This window comes from Pavona decussata, unplaced genomic scaffold, assembly GCF_977016875.1.
Source record: "Pavona decussata unplaced genomic scaffold, jaPavDecu1.1 SCAFFOLD_219, whole genome shotgun sequence".
NCBI lineage: Eukaryota > Metazoa > Cnidaria > Anthozoa > Scleractinia > Agariciidae > Pavona > Pavona decussata.
In genome coordinates this window covers 2,060,001-2,077,481 of record NW_028145624.1, presented here as the reverse complement: position 1 = coordinate 2,077,481, position 17,481 = coordinate 2,060,001, and the positions used below count along the sequence as shown (strand labels likewise).

At 39.6% G+C, this 17,481-nt stretch overlaps 1 protein-coding gene across 1 annotated transcript in view; it reads left to right on the top strand.

Moving 5' to 3' along the window:
* Positions 1 to 17,481, top strand: part of LOC146459469 (uncharacterized) — a 283,723-nt gene that overhangs the window by 211,574 nt on the left and 54,668 nt on the right. The gene's annotated exons all lie outside the window — the stretch shown is intronic.

Sequence of the window (17,481 nt, the reverse complement as noted above, 5' to 3'; positions counted from 1 at the left end):
AAACCGTTGCTCAATTCGTGACAAGATTAAAACAAGTGGTAAAAGATTGTGGTTATGAATTTATGGCGACCAATCCGATAATCAGATAAGATATCAAGTCTTTCAGCGGTGTAAGTCACACGAATTGAGACGCAAATTGTTAGAGAAAGGTGAGAACTTAACCTTGGCGCTTTTACTTATCACAGCAGCAACTCACGAAGCAGTCCAATGCCAGTTGGAAAGTATGGAGGGTGGTAAACACATTGTGAATTCGATACGCGACTCACGTCAAGAGGCCCAGCAACAAAAACTAAGTGATGGATTCAACCAAGGGATCAAAACAAGCATGTTACAGATATGGAACTGTAGAACATTTCGTGCGCGATCCTAATAGCCCTGCTAGAGGAAGGACTTGCAAGAAATGTGGAGGAGCTGACAACTTCGCCCATCAAATGAATGTAAAACGAAATCATCAAAACCTGCCAAACCCAGCCATAGTTGGAAGTCGAATGATCGAAAGAAGAAAGTCGGGTATGTGCAATACGTAGGTGAGGGACGACAAGGAAGATGAGTATGCACTCATAGGAAATCATTGTCACAACCCGAAAAAGTAAAAGTGTCTATTGGTGGCGTTCTAGATGACATGGTGATAGATTCAGGAGCGGGCAATTATGTTTTTATTGCGGGAAAAAAACTTGTGGTCAAACCTTTTAAAAGAAAGAAAAGATTGAGTGTGTGTCTAAGAAAAATAGTAAGAAGCTTTATCCTCATGGTAGTAAACAGCCACTAGAAGTCCTTGGAACGTTCTCAGCACGTTCACTTCACAGCACTTCTCAGCATTTAGAACCAGCAAATTACAATGCTCGATTTATCCCAGATTTTGCTACATTCGCTGAAACATTACGCAGATTTGAATTTGGAGGTGAGCAGAGGAAGGCATTCACTGAGCTTAAGAGAAGGCTGCCAAGTCCGAAAATTCTTGGATATTTGGACAACGATGCCAAGACTCTAATCGCAGCAGATGCAAGTCCAGTAGTCCAGATGCAAGTTAGAGTGCATGTAAATTTATCATTTTTTCCAGTATAGGTCTAGGCGCAGTCCTCATCATGAAGAGCAACAAGGAGTGAAGGGAATCATCAGCTACGCAAGTAAGAGCCTAAGCGACGTGCAAAAACGTTATTCACAGACAGAGAAAGAAGCCTTAGCAATTGTTTGGGTATTGAGCGCTCCCATGTGTACCTGTACGGAACAGAATTTGAACTGTACACAGACCACAAGCCGCTATAAACGATTTACGCTAGCAGATCAAAGCCATGTGCACGAATTGAACGGTGGATCCTGACATTGCAACTATACAAGTTCAAAGTAAAGCACTTCCAGGAGAGCAGAGCATTGACTATCCGTTATCCCGTTTCTCTCAAGCCGAGGGACCTGCAAAACCATCATTAGCACACAAAATTTCAGATGACGTTATCAAATTTGTAGCGGTAACTGCTACTCCTAAAGCTATAAAGGTGAAGAGTTTGTTGAGTTACGTATATAAACAATGGAAATTGGAAAGGAGACAAGTTCAAGCAGTAGTACTACCTGCAAGCGGCGAGCTGTGTGTTATCGGGGATTTTATCCTTAAAGGGACCCGGATTGTGATACCAAGGAAGATGAGACCTCAAGTATTGGTTCTTGCTCATAGAGGACATCCCGGAATTTTCAGTATGAAGCAAAGATTGCGACCAATAGTACGGGTGACCTGGAATGAACAGAAAAGCTGAAAGATTATGCAACGCCTGTCAGCTTGTAAGCAGTCCAGTCAACCCAAAACCGATCACATCAACCCCTCTACCGAGCGGCCCATGGCAAGACGAGGTAATTGACCTGTTAGGTCCACTACTTTCAGGAGACTCAGTGTTAGTCCTGGTAGATTACTTCAGCAGATTCTGTAAGATTGAAATAATGCGGTCCACAACATCCGAGAAGATTATTGAATGTTTGGAGGAGACTTTCACAACCCATGGTTTGCCACTGTCAGTGATCAGTGGTAATGGGCCACAGTTCCGTTCCGATGCGTTTGAGCGATACGTAGAAGATTGCGGCGTAGAACGCAGGAAGGCCACTCCTTTATGGCCCCAAGCCAATGGATAGGTGGACAGACAGAACAGATCTCTTTTGAAGAGGATGAGAATAGCACAAGCTGAAAGAAAAGAATGGAAGAAGGAATTGCGCAAATATCTGGTGGCATATAGGACGAGCCGTCATACTACCACGGGAGTGAGCCCGGCTGAACTGTTGTTTGGAAGAAAGATGTGAATAAAACCGCCAGAATTGAGGGAGGAAGTGATAGCAACTGAGATGCGAGACAGAGACAGAGGAAAGAAAACAAAAGCAAAGACGTATACAGACAACAAGAGGAATACTAAACCCTCAGACGCCAGTCCAGGTGACAAACTGCTGGTAAAACAAGAACGGCAGAACAAGTTGTCTAACCAAAACAGGAAACAGCGTTATTATTAAGTCACCGGAAGGCGTTCAACGTAAACAGAACACCACCCATGTAAAGACGTACGAGGAATTACCATTGGGGATCGGAAGGACGAGAAGATGCTACTGCCTGTTGACATTGCCCCAACAGAACCTGAGCAGAACAACGAATGGCCAAAAGCCCTATATTGTTAAGACCAACTCGGATAAGGAAGTTGCCAGTGAAGCCGGTTTAAAGACTTTGTTATAACGAGACTGTTTTTACTGTTTAAATGTTGACTGCGTAGACTAAAGGTGAGTGCAACAACCGGAAAGGGGCCCTCAATTTATAATAAGAGTAATAGGAAGAATAATCGTAATCTAGATCTGCTTTTCTGAAGAGTAGAGACACGGCAAACTAGTGCGACAAATCCACGTTGTTTCAAGAAACAAAAATCTCGTTACTGGTTCCACGTGTGCAGGCTTGCTTTTACCAAAACGGTCTTCGTTCTATTTTTTGTGAAGCTTTTTGGAGCTTCTGTATCCCTTCCCAAAAAATGAATTCCAGCAGTGTCTTATAGAAAGGGTTTACGCACTGAATTAAATTGAGCTTATTGATACTGCAAATTCTTAATTCTGCAGTTATTTCGTAATTTGGACCATTCTGCAAAATGGACATATTCACCACTCATGGTAAGCAAGGCATGTTCCTGAGACTAACCTCTTGTGGAAATTTAAACGTTTCGTAGTCATGCTGTCTTTCAAAATATGGAACCCGCTGAGGTTAAAGGGAGGAATGAGTTTGAGGAATGGCAGGTGGCATGACGCGCGGAATGACATTATCCGAAATACGATTTATGCGGGCAATAAATTAACTGAAGGGCACGTCATGTTTTCGCGCCAATTTTATAAGAGCAGCCGCCTTTTGGATGCTGAGGACTCTACTGAGCCGAGACAAATAGCCAACAAATCGAGGATTAGATCGTATGCTCGCTGTTTAGGAAGAAGTGAGGGAGAAGAAATCGATGAAAAGCGATTATAGTTTTCGAATTCAAGGAACTATGAGTAAATCCATGGTAAATTAAATTTCATGTTCACTTTTCTCCTTGCGACTTCGTTTGACAAATGAACGTGGCAGCGTGTAATCTTATCAGGACAAACGATAAACAGGAGGCAAAATAATAAATTAACATTTACAGTCTTTTTATCTTCTTTTAAACCCTCGGTAAAGGATCAATTTTCATACCCTGTATGCTCGATGATTTCATTCATCATGAGCGGGAAAATTGGCGCTGACTAATATTGAGATGGTCTTCAGGAACAACAATTTGACCAAAATGTATTTGTGATAAGAATAATTTCACGACCTTTTACACAACCTGTCGATAATAAGACATCATACTCGTCATCTGCTGTTTTGTCCTAGAGCTTTTTCGCTTTTAAATCTGAAGTTAGTCTTGGAGATCTGGCACTGAAAGACCTAAAAGACCGATATGTTTAGTTCGAGAACAAATAACTAACTGACATATCACGTATTATATAGAAGAGAGATTCTCGCAGTTATCTACGCAACCAGACTGTTGCGAAAAAGACCTGAAAAAAATCAGGCTTGTATTAATTTATTAATCGCCATATTGAATAGCTAGCTAGCCCAGCAAATCAACAGTATACAGTAGTTCGACGAAACTGAAAGGTGAGAAAAAGTAGAACATATTTTTTCCATGAGTTAATTACAAATCGTTTATTCGTTACATTGTGTAATCGTTTAGTGTTCACAGAGTCCAAACGACCGAGTTTATATTTAAAATCTCTCACACAATAGTTTTGGCCTTGGAAATGTTATTTTTGCAGTCTGCTGTTACTTTTTATCCTAAATACTCGCTGACACGTTCTCAGTTGTCAACTAGATATTTAATTAATTAAAAGTTCCTTGAATGCGAAAACTAGCCGATACAGTATTAATCAATTTCCTCACCCTCACTTCTTCCCAACCAGCGATCAGACATGTTCTATCCCAGGCCTTTATTTTCTAATCCTCGATCTGTTGTTTAGTTGTTTATTATTCGGCAAGAGTCCGCAACATCGAATTGAAAAAAAACTCAGCTAGTTTTACTGCTGCTCTTATAAAATTGGCGCGAAAACAGGACGCGCTCTTCAGTTAATATATTTCTTTAAGTCACGCCGCATATCTCATTTCGCATAATTATGCCATTCCACACGTGATGCCACATGCCATTCCACAAACTCGTTCCCACTTTTACACTCACCGGAAGGTACCAACAAGCGCTCCAGTTAGTTTAGTATTACCACTCGCTCATCAGTGGAAAAGAGGACGTTACGGTTTCGACCTGCTAGTGTGTTGTGGGAACTAAATAAAAGTTGCAAATCGAAAGGACACTTTTGGTCACGACATTTGAGTCTTTTGGTGCAGTAATGCAGTGCTGAACACGTTTAGTGTGATTTCAAAGCGGGCTCGGGCACTTGTTTTGCGCTGGCGAACAGTACAGACTTCTAAGGATAAAATTATTTTCGCCAGATTAGGTCAGAGTTATCTGATAAACTGTAGTTGACTCTAACAGTGCGAATGTAGTCTCATGACCATTATACCAAGGAGGTCGGTAAATTTTTTTCGAGAATCTTGTTAAAACGTCACCACAAGGAAACATTTCAAAAAGGTTTTTGCTAATAATTAAAAGCAACCAATCATAGTCATTGGTGTTGTCGAGGTGTCAACTCTTTTAACGAATCGGTGGTGATAACTTTTGTATCGTTCAAAATGTATGCTAGGTGGCCCTCACTAAGTCCTCTTTTCCCATTATCAAAGAAAGGACCGGACTTGTTATAAATTTACTCCATCACTGATTGTGAGCCTAGTTTGACATGATGGAGTAATTTGCAGTTTTTAACAGCAAGTCACAGGAAACAAAGTAACAACATTATTTTAAAGGCTTGCTTATTCTCTTCAAAATGAATTGTCAACAAATTGCTGGCTGGTTTAAAGAAGTTAAATTCGTACGTAGCAAAAAGTGAGTATCCGTGAGACACACAACATCACTACGAAACGGCTTCTTTCGTGTCAATTTTATAAAGCTTTAATTGTCATGTTCACACCTCTGTCATCGCTGAAACTCGTGGCTTTACAAGTAATATGTTGGGACCGCTTGACAGGTTCAAATGACCTGATTTGACAGGCAAGGAGTGTTTTAGGCTGAGGAGATGTCGAGAAAAATAATATTCTTTGCTAAAGAGACCATTTGCATTTGCGCAGAGTACATCCAACCAGTTTGAAATTGGGAAAAATTATCATAGACTTTCACTAGCTAGAGTCACGAGAAAGATGCACATTTTTCAAAATATCACTGGTATCTTAAAGTTACATCTACAGTGCCACACAGGCGATCTCTTTTCAAACCTTGCCGTTCGGCGCCTTCTCTATCTTAAACTTCGAAAACATTTTCTAGAACATGAAATTTCTTTCTCGACGATCTCTTCTGATTGCGTGAGCGAAATGGTTCTTGTCAAATGACAATAGCGGAATGATTGTTGTCAAGTGCAAGCGTCTCTGTAACAATTTACATTAGCATGACTAGTACTCATTGATCATTCATGACAACAAGAAAACAATGGAGTCAACTAAGCGCGAATTTCAAAGAAGCTCAGTTGCGCTAAAAAAATGTTATAGGTCGGTAACTTTTTATAAGCAATTCGCAGAACAAGCTGAGGAAAGGTCATCATTAGAATTTCGTTCGTGTTGCGCAGAAGACCCGATAAACGTTGGCGGCACGCGCCTCTACTGTGGAAAGTAAAGTTTGTGTCAATTAATGGTTTGTTGACGATTAAGAGACAAAGACGAGAAACAATGCACAATGGCCATGAAAACGTTCAAGTTATACATACACTAGTGGAACTACTGCACTGAAAGTGGTTCGTAACTAAATTCCTCAAGAATCCTGTTCCATTTTTTGAGATTGACATATGTAATCTCCGATTCATATGTTTGCAAAGACATCCTTTCAGCTTAACATCGAATTGGGGGAGTAACAACGGTAATAGCGCAACAATTGTGTTTTTAAGCAACACGAAAGACGCTTTTGTTCTCTTATACTTTTTAATGACAATTTGATCCTCCTAACAGTTTACTGATATTTCGAACATAATTGATAGTGACGTAACTATATACGGTAGTTCTTCGCTGCAGGTAGCTACTTTCCTCGCACGGGCTTTGGCTTTAAAAGCACCTGGCCTATTGCCGATCATTAAACAAACCAGAAAAAAATCCTTCTTACTTCTCATAAATTTTCAGTTTCTTATCCGATGACTGGTTCTTGCGTGTAGTTGTTTTGCGCTTTTCCATTTGTATTTTAGAATACAAACCGTTGCCCTTTTAGCGTGCTTCTGAACGTTCCCATTCGCGGGTTTGCGCGAAGAAGGGAAATGATTGAAACGTCGACAGCCCGTGCGTCATGTAACAAATTTTCCCTTCCGTACCCCGGTGAAATTGTCGTTGTTATGAGCGACATTTCCCTTATCCCACCCCCGAGAAGGGTGATATTGTCAAAATCTGGTCATCAACGAAGATTTTGAATCTCGCGGTCGCAAATTTGCTAAGCGTCGGTTCTTCCAAGCTTTTGTTATAGAAACAAAAGAGCCTCAAAGCTGCAAACAATAAAAATGCCCATAAAAGGAAGTTAATCCGCTGCCATTGTCTACCAAAAATTAAACGCAAAGTTTGATATGCGTATCAAACTTTGCCTATTGTTGCCATTGTTATGGTTGACGTTTTAGAAGACAATAGGGCTTTTGTTTCTCATTTTAAGAGACTCTTCAATTGTATGCCGTTGGCACTTAAATCGTAGACAATCGGCAAATTGTCGGTGATGACATTTTATCACCTAATACGGGTCTAGTAGCGGAAAGTGTTAAGTGGGACACCAAACGACATAGGCTGGGTGAGTAGCTGCATTGTCTCACGGTCGCGCAGTGAACTGATTGTAAGCCCAATGTCTTTTTGTACAGTTCCGTCCTTTTTAAGACTGAAATTGCGTCAGTTAAATTACCGTCAAGACATCGAGAAACATAAAACTACTCATTTCTACACAATACGTGCCTTTTGATTGAGGTTTCGTTCCTCGGTAATGATACACGTGCATAAGTCATCGAAACCAACCCCTCGACGACGGTAAAAAGCGTGATGAAGTCGCACGCTCATTGCTCAGGCACGTATTTATTTTACAAAACTTGGCTTCTTGTTTTCATGGCTGATCATTCAATTCTTTCTAACCAAAAACATAGGAGTAAGAACACCAGAAAAAAGTCGCTTGGTTTTGTTGAAAGACGTACTTCGGTAGCCGTTTTCGTCGCGCACGCACACAATATTTAGAAGAAAACACATTTTACGGATCGATGTATGTTGGAAATTACATAACCTGAACTTCTTTCTCGCTGGATAATTTTGCTGAACGTTTCTTAGTTTAATATCGCAATGTTTTGAAACAACACCAGTCGGAAAACTGTTACCCCCGATTTTATTGTTATCATATTATATAGTGACGCGCATTTTCTCTCGTGCGCGTCCACTGGTGCGCTTCCATATCTCTGTGAAGATTGTGTTGCCTGAACTCGATAAGTTGCTGAAAATAAGACTGAGAATTAAATACATACTGGCGTGAGTCATGAGTAGCGCACGGAATTAAAAGCAAATGTAGCTCTTATGGCAAGCATTGGTGACCAACAGACCGATTTTCTCACACCTTTTTGCGATCAAATGATTTCATTGTTCTTTTGCTGATGCTGACAAACATAACCTAGACAACCTAGTAGAATAAGTTATTCTTTGATTTAAACTTCAGAACATAAACTTATCTGTAAAAGTATTCCGCATGCGTGCGAGTGGAAAACGATTAATGTTAAGCGGTTCGCAAGTAAACTAAAGGTAAGGTTTAGCACGATTAATTATGATTTATTGTGAAAATTGCGGGGTGGTACTAATTTATTACGGCTTCTTATGATCTGTAATATATACTGAGGCATTCATTTCGCTGTGTAAAACGGCGAGATTTCGTTCTGTAATACTGATAAGTTTGTTAATTTACATATTGCGAAGTTGTCGAATTTTTACTCTCACTGCTCGTTCGGTATATTGAAACAATCGCATAATAATGTGTTTGTCTGATCACCGAGCTCAACGTTAGTACCTTAATTTGCTGGGAGGTAAAAGGAAGTAGTCAAAAACTAGTTTAGCGTCAAGAAATTTTTATTTCAGTTTGACAACGTGGCTAACAACCAGCGTTCTGGTGAATTCGACTGAGTTAAAAATATTCATTCACTAGTGTCAAAAAGTTCAAACACAATTAAATTAAATACGATCAAAATTGAAAACAACTTCCTTAAATGAACATGTATACCGACTTTAAGTTGTTCGTTTCTTCCCGTTTCAATATTTGCTAACAGTCGTTTCCGAAATCCATTTCCCGTCAAAAATAAAAAAAAATCCCCACGGAGATTAAAGCGCTCTGTGAGCGAACTCGTCAATTGAACAGGTGAATGAAATGATATTTCAAATTACATGACTTGAATGTCAGTAAAGTTATTCGCTTCTTTGATTACGTAGCTACTTGACAAAGGGGTTTCAGGGTTAAAGAAAGAGGTATAAGCACATTCTCTTTGTTTGCCGCACCCAAGTTACGAGTTAATTTATAGGCGAGGCTCGGCATCACGCTTAAGATAGAGTTATGCGTAGCATTGTTTTAGAAGTATATTATTGAATTTAGAAGTATCCCGTAGCCACTGTTTTAGAGGTATTTCCCGGAAAGCCTAGTTCTTTTGAAGGTTTTCATGTCTGCCGCGTTTCATGTTTGCTAAAAAACTAGTTTAGCATCAAGAAATGTTCATTTCAGTTTGACAACGTGGCTAACAACAAGCGTTCTGGTGAATTCGACTAAGCTTAAAATATTCATTGACTAGTATCAAGAAGTTCAAACACTATTAAATTAAATACGATCAAAATTGAAAACAACCCACTTTAATGAACACACCGACTTTAAGTTGTTCGTTTCTTCCCTCTTCAATATTTGCCAACAGTCGTTTCTGAAATCAATTTGCCGTAGAAAAAAAATCCCCACGGAGATAAAAGCGCTCCGTGAGCGAACTCGTCAATTAAACAGGTAAATGAAATGACATTTCAAATTACATGACTTGTATGTCAGTAAAGTTATTCGCTTCTTTGATTACGTGGCTACGTGGCTAAGTGAATAAGCGGCTACCTAGCTACTTGGCTACGGGGTTCCACGGTTAACTGAAGAGGTATAAACACATTCTCTTTGTTGTTTCCCGCAAGAAAGTTACCAGCTATAGGCGAGGCTCGGCATCACGCTTAAGAAAAAGGTATGCGTAGCATTGTTTTAGAAGTATATTATTGAATTTAGAAGTATCCCGTAGCCACTGTTTGAGAGGTATTTCCTGGAAAGCCTACTTCCTTTGGACGTTTTCATGTCTGCCGCGTTTCATGTTTGCTGAAACGAGCAGTTCTGCGTATCCAACTGGCAAACGTTTGGAGAGAATATCTGTCCTGAAAAGGAAAGTTGTGCGTTAGTTTCGGTAAATGGAAGGATTTAGGACTATGTTATCTTTTGTGCTATAGGATTGGGTTTGACTGACTATCACTCACTTTTTAGATGAACATAAGAATGGTCAACGAAAGGAAACTTCTCAAACGTTTCCCAGTTTCAATTTCTTAACGAGACAACTTTTATATCTCAGAGGAGTGTAAAAGTAATCCCAAAACTTTGAAGATTTAATGAAATCAGTTTAATTGTAGCACGGTAGAAGATGGTTAAAATTTCTGAGATCGTTAACGGGGTGTTTTCCTTTTAACCTGCACAAGACCCACTTGACTTTTTTCTTGTTATTCTTGATTTGATAACGTTGGTTTGAGCTTCGAAATAGAAACCTCGGTGCACATGGTGGTACTGTTTTGCCTGACTTGAAGTTGAAACTGTGGATTATGAAATCATATCGCTTGACCCTTCAGATCGTAGAAGTATTATCGTATTGTTTTTCAACAACACCAGTCGGCGAACCGTTAACAGCCAAAGTTGACTTTTTCGCACCCTTTTTTTTTTTTTTGGCTTGTTTGTTTGTTTGAGAGATTTTATTGTTGTCATTGATAGAAAGAGGTATAAAGAAAGAGGTATAAGAATAAGTTATTTTTTAATTTAAACTACAGAACATGAATTTATCTGTAAAAGTATTCCGTATGCGGGCGCGTGGAAAACGATTTAAGGGAACTTAGGCGACGACGACGGCAACGGCAACGAAAACGTCACTTGAAAATATAACTTCGCGTCACTTGTACTACTTCGCGATTATTCCAATTCGTTCAATTTGCACAATGTGGCCGAAGTATCCGAGAACTAAATTGATAGGAACGGAGTTCAAGTAAGGAAAGAGAATGACAAATTCACCGTCGTGTGCTCACGTTCTCCACAAAACCTTGAATTTGGTCATTTCACGTTGTAGTTTTGGTGATGACGGCAAAGAAATGTACAAAAACATAACGCACGTGCATAGCGATTGTTTTATGGCGTTCTCGTTGCCGTCGCCGTAGCGGTTCGCGAGTAAACTAAAGGTAAAGTTTTTCACGATTTATTGCTCAAAGCGAACGAAACAATGGCGTAAAAATGGCGCAAACTTTAAAAGCGCTACGAGAAAAAAGGCTAAATGGCTCAGTTTCAGTTCTCTCATCGCTCTCGTCAGTAATAATTGCGGGGCTGTACTAATTTATAACGGCTTTTTATGATCTGTAATATATACAGAGGCATTCACTTCGCCGTTGTACAACGGCGAGCTTTCCTTCTGTAATATATATTAAGTTGTTTAATTTACATATTGCGAAGTTCGCGAATTTTTACTCGTTCGGTATATTGAAACAATCGCATAATATGTGTTTATCTGATCACCGAGCTCAACATTAGTGCCTTATTTTTGTCAGCATGCTTGAACACGCTAAAATTTATTTGCTGGGAGGTAAAAGGAAATGTCAAAAACTAGTTTAGCATCAAGAAATGTTCATTTCAGTTTGACAACGAGGCTAACAACAAGCGTTCTGGTGAATTCGACTGAGCTTAAAATATTCATTGACTAGTGTCAAGAAGTTCAAACACTCAGTATTAAATTAAATACGATCAAAATTGAAAACAACCCACTTTAATGAACACACCGACTTTAAGTTGTTCGCTTCTTCCCTCTTCAATATTTGCCAACAGTCGTTTCTGAAATCCATTTGCCGTAAAAAAAAGAAATTAAAAAATCGCCAAGGAGATGAAAGCGCTCTGTGAGCGAAATCGTCAACTGATTAAACAGGTGAATGAAATGATATTTCAAATTACATGACTTGTATGTCAGTAAAGTTACATGTATTCGCTTCTTTGATTACGTGGCTACGTGGCTAAGTGAATAAGCGGCTACCTAGCTACTTGGCTACGGGGTTCCACGGTTAACTGAGGAGGTATAAACACATTCTCTCTGTTGTTTGCCGCACGAAAGTTACGAGCTATATATAGGCGAGGCTCGGCATCACGCTTAAGATAAAGGTATGCGTAGCATTGTTTTAGAAGTATATTATTGAATTTAGAAGTATCCCGTAGCCACTGTTTTAGGGGGTGTTTACATGTGAAAACTCGCCCCGGTGCGAGTTTGATACCGGTATGACATTGTGATTTCATACCGTGTTTACATGAAGGGATACTTTTTGTCGACCGACGTGATTTTGGCGCCATATTGAATTGAATATCGACGATTGCTCATGCGCTATCCGTTCCAGACTCCCAGGAGAGTGATGCTGCAGCGAACGGCCGTACCGCGTTTACATGACATCGGAATGAGTTTTCGTACCGGAATGAAAATCTCGCCCCGGTGCGGTTACCGGGGTGAACTCGCACCGGTATGACTCGCTTCGGTACAAGAATTTGTGCTGATATCATGTAAACGAATGCAGAGCCACAAGAGGGAACTGGAGTGAACTCGTACCGGAATGAAAGTCGCGCCGGTATCATGGAAACACCCCCTAGAGCTCGAGGTATTTCCCGGAAAGCCTAGTTCCTTTGGACTTTTCATGTCTTCCGCGTTTCATGTTTGCTGAAACGAGCAGTTCTGCGTATCCAATTCGAACGTTTGGAAAGAACATCTGTCCTGAAAAGGAAAGTTGTGCGTTAGTTTCGGTAAATAGAAGGATTTAGGACTATGTTATCTTTTGTGCTATAGGATTGGGTTGACTGACTATCACTCACTTTTTAGATGAACATAAGAATGGTCAACGAAAGGAAACTTCTCAAACGTTTCCCAGTTTCATTTTCTTAACTAGGCGACTTAAATATCTCTGAAGAGTGTAAAAGTAATCTCAAAACTTTGAAGATTTAATGAAATCAGTTTAATTGTAGCACGGTAGAAGATGGTTAAAATTTTTGAGATCGTTGAGGGTTTTTCCTTTTAACCTGCACAAGACCCACTTGACTTTTTTCTTGTTATTCTTGATTTGATAACGTTGGTTTGAGCTTCGAAATAGAAACCTCGGCGCAGTGATTTTATCATGGTGGTACTGTTTTGCCTGACTTGAAGTTGAAACTGTGGATTTTGAAGATCGTATCGCGTGAACCTTGAGAACGTAGAAGTATTATGATAATCGTATTGTTTTTCAACAACACCAGTCGGCGAACGGTTAACAGTCAAAGTTGACTTTTTCGCACCTTTTTTTTTTTTTTTTTTCGTTTGAGAGATTTCATTGTAGTCATTGATAGTGTTGCCTGAACTCGATAAATTGCTGTAACTAAGACTGAGAATTAAATACAAAGTAGAGTGTGAGTCATGAGTAGCTCAAGGAATTAAGAGCAATTCTCCAGAAAAGTGAAGCAAAGTTGGAAATGAAAATTTTTAACCCCCCTTCATTTTTTGTGTGGAGGTAGGTTACCTGGAGGGATGAACAAAAACAGCCATATTTGGATCGGCAGGTGCGTCGTTGCCATGGAAACCGCACTTGATCACGTCGGCCTGAGGTCTATGTTTTGACCGAAAAATTCACTCTCAAATAGTACAAATAAACGAGTCTGGTTCTCGAGTACATGTGGACCAATTCAAATGAAATTCATACAGATGGTAGAACCACTCTCCCAGTTTAAAAAAATTTGCTGTTTGAGTATTTTGGGTTCTATAATCAAGAAGACAATGTTCGTATTACTATGTTGCCTGTTAGCCATTTTGACAAGAAGGAAAAACAAGCTCAACCATATTCGTTATTTCTCCGAAAGTACTCTTTCCACATAAACCAAATTAGCAGCAGGGCTTACATAGATATTGAAGTTTATAAATATTATAAAATCTATTTGGGGAAAATTATATTCTGGCCATGGGTGTTGAAGACATCTGAAGCAAGTTGCAAAAATTTGCAAAATTGGAAATGTTGAGGTCTCCAGTATTTGGTTCAAACAGGCTTTAGATAGAGAATATCAGCTTTAGAGGTTTTTTCATTCATCCTATCTGTTATCTACATTTGATTGATTAGGTTTTGGCCAACGAATTTGATGAAATATAAATTAAAACAAAGCCCACCTTCCAACTTTTGGGAATTTCTTCAGGATGCTTTTGTCGTATAGGATGGGTGTCTCCTCAGTTCGCTCGCTCCATTTTCTTGACCAAATCTTGCACAGACTCTAGCGGAAAGGACAAATCTAACTGCCTAGCCTCGCCGAACATGTACTTTTAGACCAAAGATGATGATGCATTAACCCGAATAAAGAACAGTCGAACAGGTCAAACACAGTCGTGTGTCGAGTATCGAAATAATTCATCAATACAATCCATCCAGGAAGTTAAATAGTGCATCAAGATCACAGCTGAGCAAATGCATGTCTGCGACGATTCTAAATAAAGTCTTTGGCTAAATCGAACCGTACATTCCATGGTGCATGGTTGAGAAGCGAAGAAATCGTTGTTTACGACCTGTTTTAATACGACCAAACGTATGTAGATCGGAAATGCGAGTAGCAAAACTGCTGACCGGATGTAGTTTTAAATGCGATATACGCGCTTTTTGTTTGTTTGCTTGTTTGGTTTTGTAGCTTCGGCTAATTGTGGCAATGGCATTATCTCTTCTTTAGACATTTTTGGTACAACATATCATTGATAGGGGGATAAAAGGACGACTTTTGATCCGCTTTTATGACTGTTTTACAGTGGTGAATAAAGAGGATAAAATAAAAGCGCTTCACTGATCGTTTTACGCAACCACATAAGCCGCCCATGTTTCCTGGGTTTGCTTGTTTGTTTGTTTGTTTTTTTTAATTCATTGCTTATTGGATGTTAAGGATGGCCAAAATGTAAGATATGTCGCTGATATGGGGCATTAGCGTACACATTAGAAGTTACGAAGTTGGAATTTTTGACCCACCTCTCCTCCAGAAATAAATAAGTCCTCTCCAAGCCGATAAATTTTCACATTCAGTACCTAATTCCTGCCCAAATTTTGGCAATCTTTCTGTTTATTTATTTATTTATTTTTTGCTGTTGTTTTTTTGTTTTTTTTTTTGGTGGGGGGAGGGGTGACCGGACGTAAATTTGTGCCGTCGATCAAAAACACTGTAAGGGAAATTTGCATATCGTCGTGTCGAGGAAAATATCCTGGTCGGGACAATGGAAAGTTGGTCTCTTTCAAATCCCAAAAGGGACGTTTCGGTTTGTGAGTGCAGTGGAAACAATATAAAACTCAGTCAATGTCAAAGGGATATTTCCAGGCACGTGCAAGCCTACGGACTTAGTATAAACCATGATGAAATCAGCGACGAAATGGATCTTATTCTTTGTCGTGCAGGTAAATAAATGTAACATTTCACGCGCGAATTTTCCATTCTCTTGTCACGAATAGTTTATCATAACTGAATTTGTAATTGCATTTTCACAGTCTTAAGAGCAATCTTTTTTGGGGGGGGGGAGGGGGGGGGTGCGGTTATTATGATCATGCGTTCAATTTTCACCCAAGCTTCACTCCAGCTTCATTTTCTTTGTTTTTGTTTTAATTCGGTTATTCTGTTTTTTTTTTTTTTTGGCTTTCTTCACCAATGCCATTGTGAAACAACCCCATTACGAGAGGATATCATTACACATACATCCGGTGTTACATCCTATCACATTGTGTTACATCCGGTCAGCAGTCGTGCTTCTCGGACTTCCGGCCTATGCGTTCAGTTTATTTACCATTTTTGGCTTGTCAACTATCGCAATATTTGACTCGATTTTAGCCAAAGACGTTACTTTGGATTGTTCAAAGGCATGCATTTGCTTTGTACGTTGATCTCGACACATTTACTTTACTTCCTGGTTGAATAATATTGATAAATTTAGGTGCACGACGGCAGAAATCGCAAGCATTACGACCATGTTTTGGACTTTGTCAACTATTCTTTGTCAAGTGTGTGCGGGCTACTTGTATCATCATCCCTGGTCTGAAACACAGCAAACTGGATATTCGATGGGAGTAACTGTTAGTCTGCGTCAAAAAGACGGAACGTGCGAAGGAGAGACACTGGAGAGAACCACGCGACGAAAGCATCCTGAAGAAATTCCCAAAACCCTCAAGGTAGGTTTTGTATCAATTTATATTTCATCAAATTTGTTGGCCAAAACCTTATTTACTAAATGTAGGTAGCAGACAAGATGATAAAAGATACTTTTGAAGCTGATTTTCTCTCTCTAAAGCCTGTTTGAGCTAAATACTAGAGCTCTCAAAATTACCAATTTTGCAATTTTTTGCAATTTGTCCCAGGTATCTTCAGCACCCATAGCCAGAGTATAGTTTTCCCCAAATTGATTTTATGATGTTTAGAAACATCAATATCTACGTAATCTCTGCTGCTAATTTGGTTTATGTGGAAAGAGTACTTTCGGAGAAATAACGAATATCGGTTGCTTGTTTTTCCTGCTTGTCTAAATGGCTGACAGGGAACATAGTAGGACGAGTATTTTCTTCTTGTTTATAAAACCCAAATTATTGTAACGGCGAATTTTATAAACTGGGAGAGTGGTTCTAACATCTGTATGAATTTCATTTGAATTGGTTCACATGCACCCGAGAACCAGACTCGTTTACTTTTACTTTTTGAGAGTGGAACTTTTGCTCAAAACATGGTCCCAAGGCCGACGTCATATAGTGCGGTTACCATGGCAACGATACATCTGCCGATCCAAATATGGTTGTTTTTGTATATCCCCAAGGTAACCTACCTACACACAAAAATTGAAGAGGGGTTAAAATTTTTCATTTCCAACTTTGCTTCACTTTCCTGGAGAATTGCTCTTAAAAGCAAATGAAACTCTTATGGCAAGCATTGGTGACCAACAGACCGATTTTCTACCTTTATTCGATCGAATGATTTCATTGTTCTTTTGCTGATGCTGACAGACCTAACCTAAAAAACCTAGTAGAATAAGTCATTCTTTAATTTAAACTTCAGAACATAAACTTATCTGTAAAAGTAAACTGCATGCGGGCGCGTGGAAAACGATTAATTTTAAGCGGTTCGCGTGTAAAGTAAATTAGAAGTTTTGCACGATTTATTGCTCTGGTGTCAGTAAAACGCGGGGCCGGGGCCGGGGCCGTGGCCGGGGCCGGGGCCGGGGTCGGGGTCGGGGTCGTGGTCGGTGTCCCTTTTTTTTCTCTTTTTAATAACAATAATAATAATAATAATAATAATAATAATAATAATAATAATAATAATAATAATAATAATAATAATAATGATCTCAAGGTATTTTCTGCGTCCGAAAGTAAGCAGAACCGTGTTCTGGAGTTGATACAAGCTGCTATGGAAGACATCGGACTTCAGTGGAACCCAAGGAAATGTGCAGTTTTCCATTTAAGGAGAGGGGTCCACTCCCAGGAGAGTTCCGGAAGAGATCTAGCAGGAGAAAGGCTACCAACTCTTGAGGAAGGTAGAACGTACAAGTTTCTGGGTATTCTTGAAACCTTAGTTCAGGAAGAGAAGATGGCACTTGAGTTTGCAG